The 13080-nt window shown below is 45.3% G+C and overlaps 1 non-coding gene across 1 annotated transcript; it reads right to left on the bottom strand.

The window, feature by feature from the left end:
• Positions 1–292: 292 nt before the first annotated feature.
• Positions 293–369, bottom strand: LOC129011050 (small nucleolar RNA SNORD83). The gene has a single exon (XR_008493182.1). It is a non-coding gene; the product is annotated as a small nucleolar RNA SNORD83 (small nucleolar RNA).
• Between the last annotated feature and the right edge of the window lie 12711 nt (positions 370–13080).

Genomic DNA, 13080 nt, shown 5'->3' with positions numbered 1-13080 from the left:
CATGCCTGTAATCCCAGCTACTCGGGAGGCTGAGGTAGGAGAATTGCTTGAACCTGGGAGGGGGAGGTTGTGGTGAGCCGAGATTGCGCTATTGCACTCTAGCCTGGGCAACAAGAGCAAAACTCCGTCTCAAAAATAATAATAATAATAATCTGTTGAGAATTTTCAGAATGTACCAAGGAGATAAATTTGGGGACAATTGACATATTTACAATTCACAATCAAATATTGACATATGGAGTCTTCCAATCATGAATATGAAGTAACTCCTGTTGTTTTTTTCTTTTTCCAAGGCCATCAATCATGAGTGACAGATTATGAATCATCCTTACACTGAAGTGCACCAGAGTCAAATAAGCATCATTTGGCTTTCTCTCTCTTTTAAAAAAATCTTTAGTTTTTCATAATAGTCTTCTATATGGAGATGTTGAAAATCTTTCATTTGTTTTATTCCTAGATATTTGATTGAAAAAACAAACAAACAGAGGTGAGGTTGCCCGGGCTGGAGTGCAGTGGCCATCCTCAGGCACGCTTATACTGCATTACAGCCTTGAAATCCTGGCATTAAGTGATCCTCCTACCTCAGCCTCCCAAGTAGCTGGGACTACAGGTGCCCACCACCACGCCTGGCTAATTTTTTGTATTTTTAGTAGAGACGGGGTTTGACTGTGTTAGCCAGGATGGTTTCAATCTCCTGACCTCGTGATCTGCCCGCCTTGGCCTCCCAAAGCGCTGGGTTTTAGGCATGAGCCACCACGCTCAGCCAGATCTTATACTTAAACATTTCAGTTTACAATTATTTTTGTTACTGGTATATAGAACATACAATTGGTTTATGTGTGTTGATTTAAATTCAGTGACCAAGATAAAATTCCAAAGCTTGATCTGAAGTTTCTTTAGGATTTTCTACGTACATAATGACAGCTTGCTTTCTTTTTTTCCATCCTTATTTCTGTTATTTCTTTTTCTTGCCTTATTGCATTGACTAAGGTATTCATTCAAGGTCAAATAGAAGTGGTAGCAGGCAAACTTAGCAAGTTTCCAGTCTCAGAGGAAAGCTTTTAGCATTTCATCATTAAGTTGATACTTGCTGAGGTATTTTTGTAGATAACCTGTATCAATTAGCTTTTGTTGGATAACAAAAGAACCACAAAGCCAGTGACATATAACAATAGATACTTATGTCTTACACATATGTGGCAATCAGGTCATCTGGGCTATGCTTAGCTAGATCACTCTGCTGGTCTTGGCTGAGCTCATGCATGCATCTGCAGCTCAGCTAGGAGCTCTGTTCTCAGCTGGGCTTGACTGAGTACCTTAGCTGGAGAACTTGTGTTCTATGCATTTCATATCTTCTTCCTGGAACCAGAAGGAGCAGCTTAGGCAGGTTCTTTTCATGGTAAAGAGTAGAAGAACAAAAGAGCAAACCCCAGTAGGCAAGCTCATTTAAATTTTTTACTTGCGTCACATCTGCCAATATCCCATTGGCCAAAGCAAGTCATATGCCTGAGTCCAGAGTCAGGGGTAACTTTGCCCATGATTGAGGGCATTGCAAAATTACATAGCAAAAGATGTGAAACAGGAGGGGTGAAGAAGCGCAATCTACTATATGTTATTTTATATCTTATTTCCAGAATAAGAACAATTGCTCCCATTTCTAGTTTGCTAAGGATTTTTATCATCAGTGGATATTAAATGTTATCAAATATTTCTTTTTTTTTGAGACAGAGTCTCGCTCTGTCGCCCAGGCTGGAGTGCAACAGCGTGATCTTGGCTCACTGCAACCTCCGTCTCCCAGGTTCAAGCCATTCTCCTGCCTCAGGCTCCCGAGTAGCTGGAACTACAGGCCCCAGCCACCACACCCGGCTAATTTTTGTATTTTTTTTTTTTTTTTTAGTAGAGGCAGGGTTTCACCATGCTGGTCAGGTTAGTCTTGAACTCCTGACCTCAAGTGATCCGCCCACCTCGGCCTGCCAAACTGCTAGGATTACAGGAGTAAGCCACCGTGCCTGGCCCAAATATTTTTTTAATCTATTGAGGTGATCATATTTTTCTCCTTTGTACTATTAATATGACAAATTACACAGACTGATTTTGAATTATTAAAGTAACCTTGCTGTGGTGGCCATTGTGTGGGGTGACCTGTAATCCCTGACTCCTGCTGTTGACACCCTGTCTAATCCCTACTTTTGAGTGGGGGCTGGATCTAGTGACTTGCTTCTAATGAATAGAAAATGGCCATGGTGATATGAAAAGTCATTGCTGAGGTTAGGTTACAAAGATTTAAACTTCAATCTTTCTCAGCCTTTCCTCTAGGGAAAGCAAGCTGCCATGTTGTGAAGGCTGCTTTGGAGAGGCCCAAATAGGAAGGAAATGTCTCTGTCCAACAGCCAATGAGGACCTGAGTCCAATAAACACACATGACTGAGTTTGGAAGTGGATCCTTCCCTACTCAAGCCTGGGGCATTAAATGATTTTATAAATGGAGGTAAAACATGTAGAACAATTTTGGCACCTAGTAAAAGCTTAATACAATTTGGCAACACTACCTCTGAGTTTGCCTTTTCATATATGTTAAATGGGAATAATATGATCTATTCCATAGGATTGTTGTAAACATGAAATAAAATAATGTATTAGTAAGCACTTAATGAATAGTCACTGTTGTTTATCTTAACTGGCTAAACTGCTGTTCAGATGAAAGGTGTTTTTGTTTGTTTGTTTTTAAGACAGGGTCTCACTCTGTCACCCAGGCTGGAGTGCGGTGGTGTGATAACAGCTCACTGCAGCCTTGACCTCCCAGGCTCAAGTGATCCTCCCACCTCAGCCTCAACTAGGACTACAGAGGCATGACACCATGCCCAGCTAACTGGGTCTCACTAAGTTGCTCAAACTGGTCTCAAGTGATCCTCCCACCTCATCCTTCCAAAGTGCTAAAATTACAGGCATGAGCCACTGTACCTGGCAAGATGAAAGCTTTTTAAAAATAGGAATTGCATTTTGGGCTGGGTACAGTGGTTCATGCTTATAATTCCAGTGCTTTGGGAGGCCGAGGCAAGAGGATCACTTGAGGTGAGGAGTTTGAGACCAGCCTAAGTGACAGAGGGAAACACTGTCCCTTGAAAAAATTTTAAAAAGAAATTGCATTTTATTGACCTTTGAATTCTCTAATATAACAAAAATAGATGTTCAATTAATGGTTTGGAATTGACACATTCAATCTGTCTTTGTATCTGTGAAACAAAAAAACAAGCTTCATAGACTTGGACAAGTTGGAAATGTAACCTCTGTTTCTTCATCTATTAAGTGAAGGCACTAGACTTACCTTCTGTGATTTCTTCAAGCTTTGTTCGTACATTTATCCACTCTTTCATTCATTTAGTAAATATTTATTGGGCCCCACCATATGCCAAGCTCTGTGCTTGGTGCTGGGGTTCAGTGATGTGCAGAATAGATGTGGCTTGTGTTCTCATAAAGTTTACTGTCTGTATTCATCTGCCCAGGCTGCCATAACAAAATACCATACACTGGTGGCTTAAACAACAGAAAGTTATTGTCTCCCAGCTCCGTAGGCTGAAAGTCCAAAATCAGTGTACCAGCATGGTCAAGTTCTGGTAAGGGCTTTCCTCCTGGCTTGCAGAAGGCTACCTTCTCACTGTGTCTTTATATGGCAGACAAAGAGGGAGACAGAGCATGCCAGTGACAGCAAGCTCTCTGGTGTCTCATCTTACAAGGGCACTAATCCTATCATGAAGGTCCCCAGCCTCATGGGCTCATCTAAATCGAATTATCTCCCAAAGATTTCTCTCTCGAATTATCTACATTGGGTGTTAGGGTTTCAACATATAAATTTTGGGGGAACACGATTCAGCTCATAGCATAGTCTAATAAGAAGACATAAATAATCACACACACACAAGTCTACAATTACAAACTGTGATCAGTGCCACGAAGGCAAAGTTCATGGAGCCCTGGGAGGAATTAACCAGGTAACTAGGCCTAATCCCAGGTAAGGAGTAGCTTATGAATGTCATAACCTATGAATTCTAGTATTGGTGGAAGGCCCTTTGTCCTCCAGCTATCAGAAAGAAGAGAATAAAGTAAGTGATTCTGGTACCAGCAGAATCCCAGAATCACTGCTTGTCCCCACTGTCTATACCAGCAAGCCTTACTTTGTGTATGCAGCCACTCATAGCTGGGCATGGCCAAGCACTTGGGAACCTGGGAAGAGAGAGGAGACACCATATGGACAGAATTTGTTCCCCATTTAAATGTATGCATTGGAACAGCACAAAAAAAAGTGTCACGAATCTCTCCGCAGAACTTTTACGATAGGGAGATAATTGCTGGAAATTACTGTATGGTGCTGTTAACACCAGATCAGAAGAGGCTGCCAAGCTTGGCTTCGTCCCACTCCCATGGCAGCCAAAAAACACAGGTGTCTTGAAGAAAAAAAAAGTACAAAGGAGAATGCTGAATGATCAGGAAGCTTATGTGTGCTGAAGCCTCAGCCCAGCCCAGCACATCTCCAGACAGATGTCACTGAACCCACTTTCTCCTTTGCTGCTGGGTCATAACAAGGCTTCCTGATTGTGCTCACTGGTGTGGGTTTGAGGACCATGTTCTCGTTTCCTGTGGCCAGGTAGCCTCACGATTCTCTGAAGTCCATGTCCTGAAAAAGTGACAGCCCCTCATCTTTGTCTAAGGATTGCAGGGCCTGGCATCTGCAGTGTGTCATTATAATGCACCAACCTGGACAAGCTTGGAGACAAACTCTCATTCTTTTATTTTTGTTTTTATTCTTATTTTTATTTTTTTGAGATGGAGTTTTGCTCTTGTTGCCCAGGTTGGAGTGCAATGGCGCGATCTCGGCTCTCTGTAACCTCCACCTCCCAAGCAGTTCTCCTGCCTCAGCCTCCCAAGTAGCTGGATTACAGGCGCCCACGACCACGCCCAGCTGATTTTTGTATTTTTAGTAGAGATGGGGTTTCACCATGTTGGCCAGGCTAGTCTCGAACTCCTGACCTCAGGTGGTCCACCCATCTTGGCCTCCCAAAGTTCTGGGATTACAGGCATGAGCCACTGCGTCCAGCCGCTAGACACTTTTTATCCCAAAATCTGGCTTGCCAGATGACTTGAGTCCCCCAAGGTTAAGAAGTATCTCCAGTTCATCCTCTGGAGCAGGGTAGGACACTTCACGGAGCCACGCTGAGATGACAGAACGCTTACGTTTTCAGTGCTACCCAAAAAGCTCGTGAGAAATGCTGCAACTGACATTAATCCAAAAGCAGCTTCGATTCTTGTGGGGATTGTTCATATATGATAGGAGGGATGGGGTGGGGGAAACGCAGGCAGTTAAACAGCTCTTAGAAAGACAATTTTTCCCTTTGTTTTTGGCTGCTGGATAGAAGTATATTTCAATTTTCTAGTCAGCAAGTTAAGCCAGCTGCACACACAGTGGCTTGACAAAGAAGGAGGCTAGTATGAAAAAATATTAAAATGCAAAAACACATTTCAGAGGCAGCCTTCTCCTCAAACTGCGTGGTCACAGGGAGAATTCATAAATCAGAAATGAGGTCAAGTGTTGGTGTTGAGTTCAGCTCTGTTTGTCCCTTGATATTATTATTATGATGCCCAGATGAGAAATATAAAGGAGAAAAGGCCAAGCGAAAACATCTGCCCTCCTAATCCATCAGCTGCGAAACATCAGTTTTAGGACAACACCAAAATAAGCATTCCAAGAGAAGAAATCTGTATAATCAGCATCAGCCCATTTTTTAATTAAATCAGTCATTTACAAAGACACACCCTTGGCTTGGGGTTCAGGTTTCAAAGAAAATAGTACATCCAGAAATCTGTTCTCTAAAGCTTGTGAACTTCATAGGCCAAAGTCTGAGTAAGCCAAGGTCAAATCTGAAACAGCCAAGGCGGAAGGTAGAGTGAGCCACAGTTGTTCACAAGCTTAAGGGGTGAGGAGAAGAAAGTCAAATACATTATAGGCAGACCCGGTATTTTTAGTGGGCAGTTTGTCCCCTAAAGATGTTTTTGTTGTTGTCGTTGTTTTGAGACAGAGTTTCACTCTTGCTGCCCAGGCTGGAGTGCAGTGGCACGGTCTCGGCTCACTGCAACCTCCGCCTCCCCGGTTCAAATAATTCTCCTGCCTCAGCCTCCCAAGTAGCTGGGATTACAGGCATGCGCCACCATGCCCTGCTAATTTTGTATTTTTAGTAGAAACAGGGTTTCTTCATGTTGGTCAGGCTGATCTTGAACTCCCAACCTCAGGTGATCTGCCCGCCCCGGCCTCCCAAAGTGCTGGGATTACAGGCGTGAGCCACTGCACCCAGCCTAAAGATGTATTTTTAAGTTGCTTACTTGAAAAGACCTAGGAATACATTTCCTCATAAGAACAATGACTTTAAGATACTTGTATTCTTGGATCAGCCCACAGAATTCCATTTGGGACAGTGTAACTAAAAATCACCTCTGGTCACCCTAACATCCCCAAGGGTGACAGAGATGAGATGGAGCTGGGAGGAACTGGTTGTAACTCATGGCAACGTTCAGGACAGATTTTAGCAGCCAGGTGGGAAGGGGCCAACACCACAGGTGTGGAGTTTGTGCACTGCACAAAGCAGCTGGCTAGAGGCCAAGAAGAGGCTGAAATCCAGCCTGCCCTCTACCAGCCAAGCTGAGGCTGCAGGGTAGGGCTGTGTCAGCCGGAGCAGGGGCTTTTTTCTAACTTGTGCAAAGAGCTCTGGTCCAGATAAGCTCTAGAGGTTCCAATAGTTACAGCAAAGCATGGCTTTTCTAGAAGAAAGTATCAGTTGGGGAGAGGCAAGAGAGAAGCTGCCATTTACACACACATTTGTATGTCTGGGTCACTGAGCACTTGAGTGGGTTTACACTTGGCCCAGCCAAAACCTCTTTTTGCAGCCAAGCTTAGTCCTCTCCAAATTTTCTCATACTACTTTGAGACTCCCTAGTTGACCTGGCTACTTCAGTGAGAGGATGGCAATTAAAAGTGAACTCATGGCTGGGCACGGTGGCCCACGCCTGTAATCCCAACACAACACTTTGGGAGGCCGAGGCAGGTGGATCACAAGGTCAGGAGTTCGAGACCAGCCTGGCTAACATGGTGAAACCCTGTCTCTACTAAAATAATACAAAAATTAGCTGGGCATGATGGCATGTGCCTGTAATCTTAGCTACTTGGGAGGCTGAGGCAGGGGAATTGCTTGAACCAGGGAAGTGGAGGTTGCAGTGAGCCAAGATTGCGCCACTGCACTCCAGCCTGTGTGACAGAGCGAGACTCTGTCTCAAAAAAAAAAAATGAACCCAGAAAAGGCTTATTACACCTTAGGGCTGGGGTTGGCGGGTGAATGAGAAGAAGATACCTCTGGAAATTTTCAGTAGAACAGAACCCCACCAAACAGACTGAGGAGTGCCTGACTGCAGCTCCTGCTGTGGTGGAATCCAGAAACTGTTCTGGAGACAGAGGAAGGGGAAGAAGGAATTGCCGCCACATGGTGTGTTGGGGACGTGAGGAAAGGGAGCTGCAGGAAATGGCCCCACCCAACTTGAATGAGGACGAATGATCCTTATCAAGGCCTCTGTTGTAATAGAAGAAAAGGAAGCAAATGGTTCAAATAAACAATTTTCTGATATATATATGTTTTACCACACACTCTCACAAGTTTAAAAAACCAAACAAGCGGCCAGGCGTGGTGGCTCACGCCTGTAATCCCAGCTCTTTGGGAGGCCAAGGCAGATAGATCACCTGAGGTCAGGAGTTCAAGACCAGCCTGGCCAACATGGTGAAACTCCTGTCTCTACTAAAAATACAAAAATTAGCTGGGTGTGGTGGCCCACGCCTGTAATCCCAGCTTCTCGGGAGGCTGAGGCAGGAAAATCACTTGAACCCAGGAGGCAGAGGTTGCAGTGAGCCAAGATCGCGCCATTACGCTCCAGCCTGGGGAACAGAGTGAGACTCCATCTCAAAAAAACAAAAAACAAACAAATAAAAACCAAACAAGCCAACACAGACACCACGGACACATGCATGCCTCAGGATGTGAGGAGAAAGACGTGGGGGTCTATGAAAACACTCTCTTCTATCCAGCCTCCAACTCGAGTTAGAGCAAGAGCAGTAGCTTCACCCTGCCCGATGGAAAGGCTGTGTCTCCCGTTACCCCTGCCTGGGCAGCAGGGACAGATGTGGACAACCCACAGCCCAGCAGTGCATGCTCTGCAGAGGCAGCTCTGGTGTGTGGAGCCACATCTCCCAGGCCAGTAGCTCCATCAGTGGGACTTGTGAGACTCTATCAGGGAACGGGACGTTAGCAGTTGCAGTTCCAAAGTGTATTATTCAGGGCATGTCAACTGTTGTAGGGAATCCCAAAATCCTAGCTTTCATGCTGTAGCCCACTGTGGCTGAGCCGTCACTCAGGGCCAGGCTCCTTCCACCCCATGGCTGTGTCACTGTTAGCTTCCCAAAGATGTCTCTGTTCGGCCGGTGGAGAGGAGAGAGAATAACGATTGTGCACGAGAGGTTTGAGGGGCCAGGGCTGAGAGTGGCCAGCAGCATTTCCACTCACGTTTCATTGGCTGGAACACAGTCACTGGCCACACTTAACACAAGGGAGGCTGGGGAAGAGAATGTAGCTGTGTGCCTAGGAAGCAGAGGAGATGATGGGTATGATATTTGTTTGTGACCCCCAGGTAGGAGATTCCTGCCATTTCTTTGTATCTGCACTTGTTCAGGCAAGAGAGTTGCTGCTGTAACTGTGACTGATAAAGGCAGGGCCAGGAACCAGGGTGTAACTATCATCCTCTTATGTTCAGGCAAAATGTCACCCAGGTCCTCCCATGGGGCATTGCTGTGGTCACCCACGCCTTTGTCTCCCAGCCTGGCTCCTGCAACAGGTTTCCTCTAACCAGGCCTCTTTTGAAATTGATCTGCCCCAACAGTTGCAAACCCCAGCTGCTCCTTTACTTCCTACACCAGTAGCAAGAGAATCAATTATCCCTGCCCTCAGTGAACCACCGCGTTTGCTGATCTGCCAAAGGATAGGATTCAAGGTCTCAGCCTTGCCCATAAAGCTATACTTAATCTGGACCTGATCGCTTCAACAATTGTTTTTTGCCCTTGGTCCCCACCTGGCAACAACAAAAACACCACCTCAGAGTTTTAGGAATCTAGAAAACCCTATCCCTCAGGGGAGACAGGGACAGGCATGCATAATAACTTCCATTTGTGCAGAATGGTGAGGAAAGTAAATGCTCACCATCTTTAAGGCTGAGTCTCACTGTGGGCTTCTCACAGTGATAGCCTGTGGTTGCTTCGTCTCTAGCTATGAAAATTCCTGAGCATCTCTGTGTGGAGCCCTCAATTCATATTCATTTTAGACTTCTCAGTGTTGCCATTTTAGGATTTATTCATTACTGTCTCTATTCTCTATTTTTTCACCTCTACTCTTGGTAATTTTGACAACGAGCCTCGTGACTGAGCAGAACTGAGGCTCTGTCTCTCCTTTCAGGACCTTTTCAGGCATCCAGTTCTGTTTGATATACTTGCCGAGTTCCCACCAGGTGCAAGGCCTGACTGGACACTAAATTTTGAGGCCAGTGGCCTTGCTTCCAATGAGTTCTGCTTTGGAATGTGTTTTCCAAATGCTTTGTAACAGTGCCATGCAAATAGATTCAATGGTAAAATTAAAAAATGTAAAACAAGATGGTTTGCATTCCTTGGTGAATAAAAGTAGAAATGTCTAGGATGGCAAGCATTCTTAGAAAAGCTTCTCCCCTCTCTTATTCTAAATAGAGTTCCATCAGCAAGACTTTTTTTTGAGACAGAGTCTCACTCTGTCTCCTAGGCTAGAGTGCAGTGGCGCAATCTTGGCTCACTGCAACTTCTGCCTCCTGGGTTCAAACGATTCTCATGCCTCACCCTCCTGAGTAGCTGGGACTACAGGCGCCCGCCACCACACCCAGCTCATTTTTGTATTTTTAGTAGAGATGGTGTTTCACCATGTTGGCCAGGCTGGTCTCGAACTCCCGACCTCAGGTGATCCACCCACCTTGGCTTCCCAAAGTGCTGTGATTATAGACGTGAGCCACTGCGCCTGGCTGCAAGACTCTTCTATCCCCTTTTTTTTTTTTTTTTGAGACGAAGTCTTGTTCTGTTGCCCAGGCTGGAGGGCAGTGGCGAGATCTCGCTTCACTGCAACCTCCGCCTCCAGGTTCAAGCAGTTCTCCTGCCTCAGCACCCCCTAGTAGCTGGGATTATAGGCTCATGCCACCACATCCAGCTAATTGTTTTTGTTTGCTTTTTTGAGATGGAGTCTTGCTCTTGTCCCCCAGGCTGGAGTGCAATGGCGTGATCTCGGCTTACTGCAACCTCCACCTCCCAGGTTCAAGCAATTCTTCTGCCTCAGAAACCCCTAGTAGCTGGGATTACAGGCGCACGCCACTGCAGCCGTCTAATTTTTTTATTTTTAGTAGAGACAGGGTTTCACCATGTTGGCCAGGCTGGTCTCCAACTTCTGACCTCAGGTGATCCACCTCCCTCGGTCTCCCAAAGTGCTGGGATTACAGGCATGAGCCACCGTACCCGGCCTAATTTTTGTATTTTTAGTAGAGATGAGGTTTCGCCCTGTTGGCAAGCCTGGTCTTGAACTCCTGATCTCAGGTGATACACTCGCCTCAGCCTCCCAAAGTGCTGGGATTACAGGCATGAGCCACCACGCCTGGCCACCTCTTTTATCCTTTAGGTATCAGTAACTGGTGCAAAAAGACATCCTCCCCTCAGTGCCCTCCTAACAGTCTCCAAGTTGGATAGAAATTTTTCTCTATTCATGGACCAGGCTTTTTTTCTTTTTTTCTGGTTCTCAAGATATTTGTAGTTTACCTTCTACTACCTGAGTGTGCCAGTTTATTTTGAGGTTGTTAAAAATATAACCAAAAAGTAGGCCAGGTGCGGTGGCTCACGCCTGTAATCCCAGCGCTTTGGGAGGCCAAGGCAGGCAGATCACCTGAGGTCGGAAGTTTGAGACCAGCCTGACCAACATGGAGAAACCCCATCTCTACTAAAAATACAAAATTAGCCGGGCATGGTGGCGCATACCTGTAATCCCAGCTACTTGGGAGGCTGAGGCAGGAGAATAGCTTGAACCTGGGAGGCGGAGGTTGTGGTGAGCTGAGATCATGCCATTGCACTCCAGCCTGGGCAACAAGAGTAAAACTCCATTTCAAAAAAAAAAAAAAAAGAAAGAAAAGAAATGTGTTAGGGAGAGGAGGCCTTTACCGATTTTAGGGGGCTAACAAAGAAGAATCAGTCCCCAATCCAATAAAGTTAGTATAGTAGTTTTCAGAGGGCAAGGGCCCCTTGGCTTCTTGTTTATAAAGATTCTCTTCAGAAATTATGCAGACTCCATTGTCAAACAGCAAATATTGTCTGTCAGTTGACAGTTGAAGTCAATACTTACAACTGACAGTGGATAGAACAACAAACCCCAACATTTGGGATACTGTATATTGAAAGCCAAAAGATTGATGTCAATGATCAAAATCCGCAATGACATCAGCTATAAGGGGACCATGTACATCAAAGGTACTATTCATTCATGTAACACACATGTTGTTGAGAACCCACTCCATGCCCAGCTAGGGTGGGTGCTAGGGATGCAGCCATGAGCAAAACTGACAGAGCCCCTTTGCTGATGAAACTTACATTCTAGATGGGGGAGAGAAGAAATAAATAAAATGATGTTGCATAGTGGTAAGTCGTATGAAGAAACTAACAGAGTATGTAATATGTTAGAGGATGTGGTAGTGTGGAGGCTGCTTTAGTTTAGGTGGTCAAGGAAGGCCTCATTGAGAGATGACATTTGAACTGAGACCTGAATCAAGGAGCCAGTTGAGAGAGGATATGGGAGAATATTCCAGGCAGAATGAACAGCAATGGACCTCAGGACTGAGCTTGGTGTATTTAATGGACAGAGCAAGAGTCAGCAGAGCTGGCGGTGTATAGTGATTGAGCAGGGCAGGGGCATGAGCCAACATCAGCAACGTAGGCAGGGGCTAGATCATGAGGGCCTTCTAAGGCTTGGAAAAGCATGTGGATTTTACTTTAGGGAAGTAGGGATTTTAACATCAGATGTAATCTGATTTACATTTAAGAAAATATTCTGGCCAGGTGCGGTGGCTCATGCCTGTAATCCCAGCACTTTGGGAGGCCAAGGTGGGCAGATCACCTGAGGTCAGGAGATCAAGACCAGCCTGGCCATCATGGTGAAACCCCGTCTCTACTAAAAATACAAAAAAATTTAGCCGGGCCTGGTGGCAGGTGCCTGTAATCCCAGCTACTTGGGAGGCTGAGGCAGGATAATCGCTTGAACCTGGGAGGCGGAGGTTGCAGTAAGCCGAGATCAAGCCATTACACTCCAGCCTGGGCAACAAGAACGAAGCTCCATCTCAAAAAAAAAAAAAAAGACAGAAAAAAAGACAGAAAAACAGACAGAAAAAAAAGAAAAAAATATTATGTGCCTGCTATATTGTAAAGGAAGCAGAGAACAAAGATAGGAGGCTGTTATATTGGTGTGAGTGAGATGATGGTGGCTTGGACATGCAGTAGCTGTGGGCATAGAGAGAAGTAGACAGACTTTGGTTAGATTTTGGAGACAGAGACAATTGAATTTGCTCATGGATTGGATTTGGGGTGTAAGAAAAACAGAAGAATTGGGCTGGGCACAGTGGCTCATGCCTGTAATCCCAGTACTTTGTGAGGCAAGTGTAGGAGGATCACTTGAGCCCAGGAGTTCAAGACCAGCCTGGGGAACAAAGTGAGACCCTGTCTCTACAAAATATATTTTTAAAAAACATTAGCTAGGTGTGGTGGCATACACCTGCAGTCCTAGCTACTTGGGAGGCTGATGTGAGGGGATGACTTGAGCCCAGGAGGTTGAGGCTGCAGTGAGCCGTGATCGTGCCATTGCACTCCAGCCTGAGCAACAGAGACAGACCCTGCCTCAAAAATAAAATAAAATAAAATAAATAAAATTTAAACACCCAGGAGAATAGAGG

Source organism: Pongo pygmaeus, chromosome 10, assembly GCF_028885625.2.
Source record: "Pongo pygmaeus isolate AG05252 chromosome 10, NHGRI_mPonPyg2-v2.0_pri, whole genome shotgun sequence".
NCBI classification, from domain to species: Eukaryota; Metazoa; Chordata; class Mammalia; order Primates; family Hominidae; genus Pongo; species Pongo pygmaeus.
Note: the sequence above shows the minus strand (reverse complement) of the source record. Positions and strands in the feature narration are given on the sequence as shown.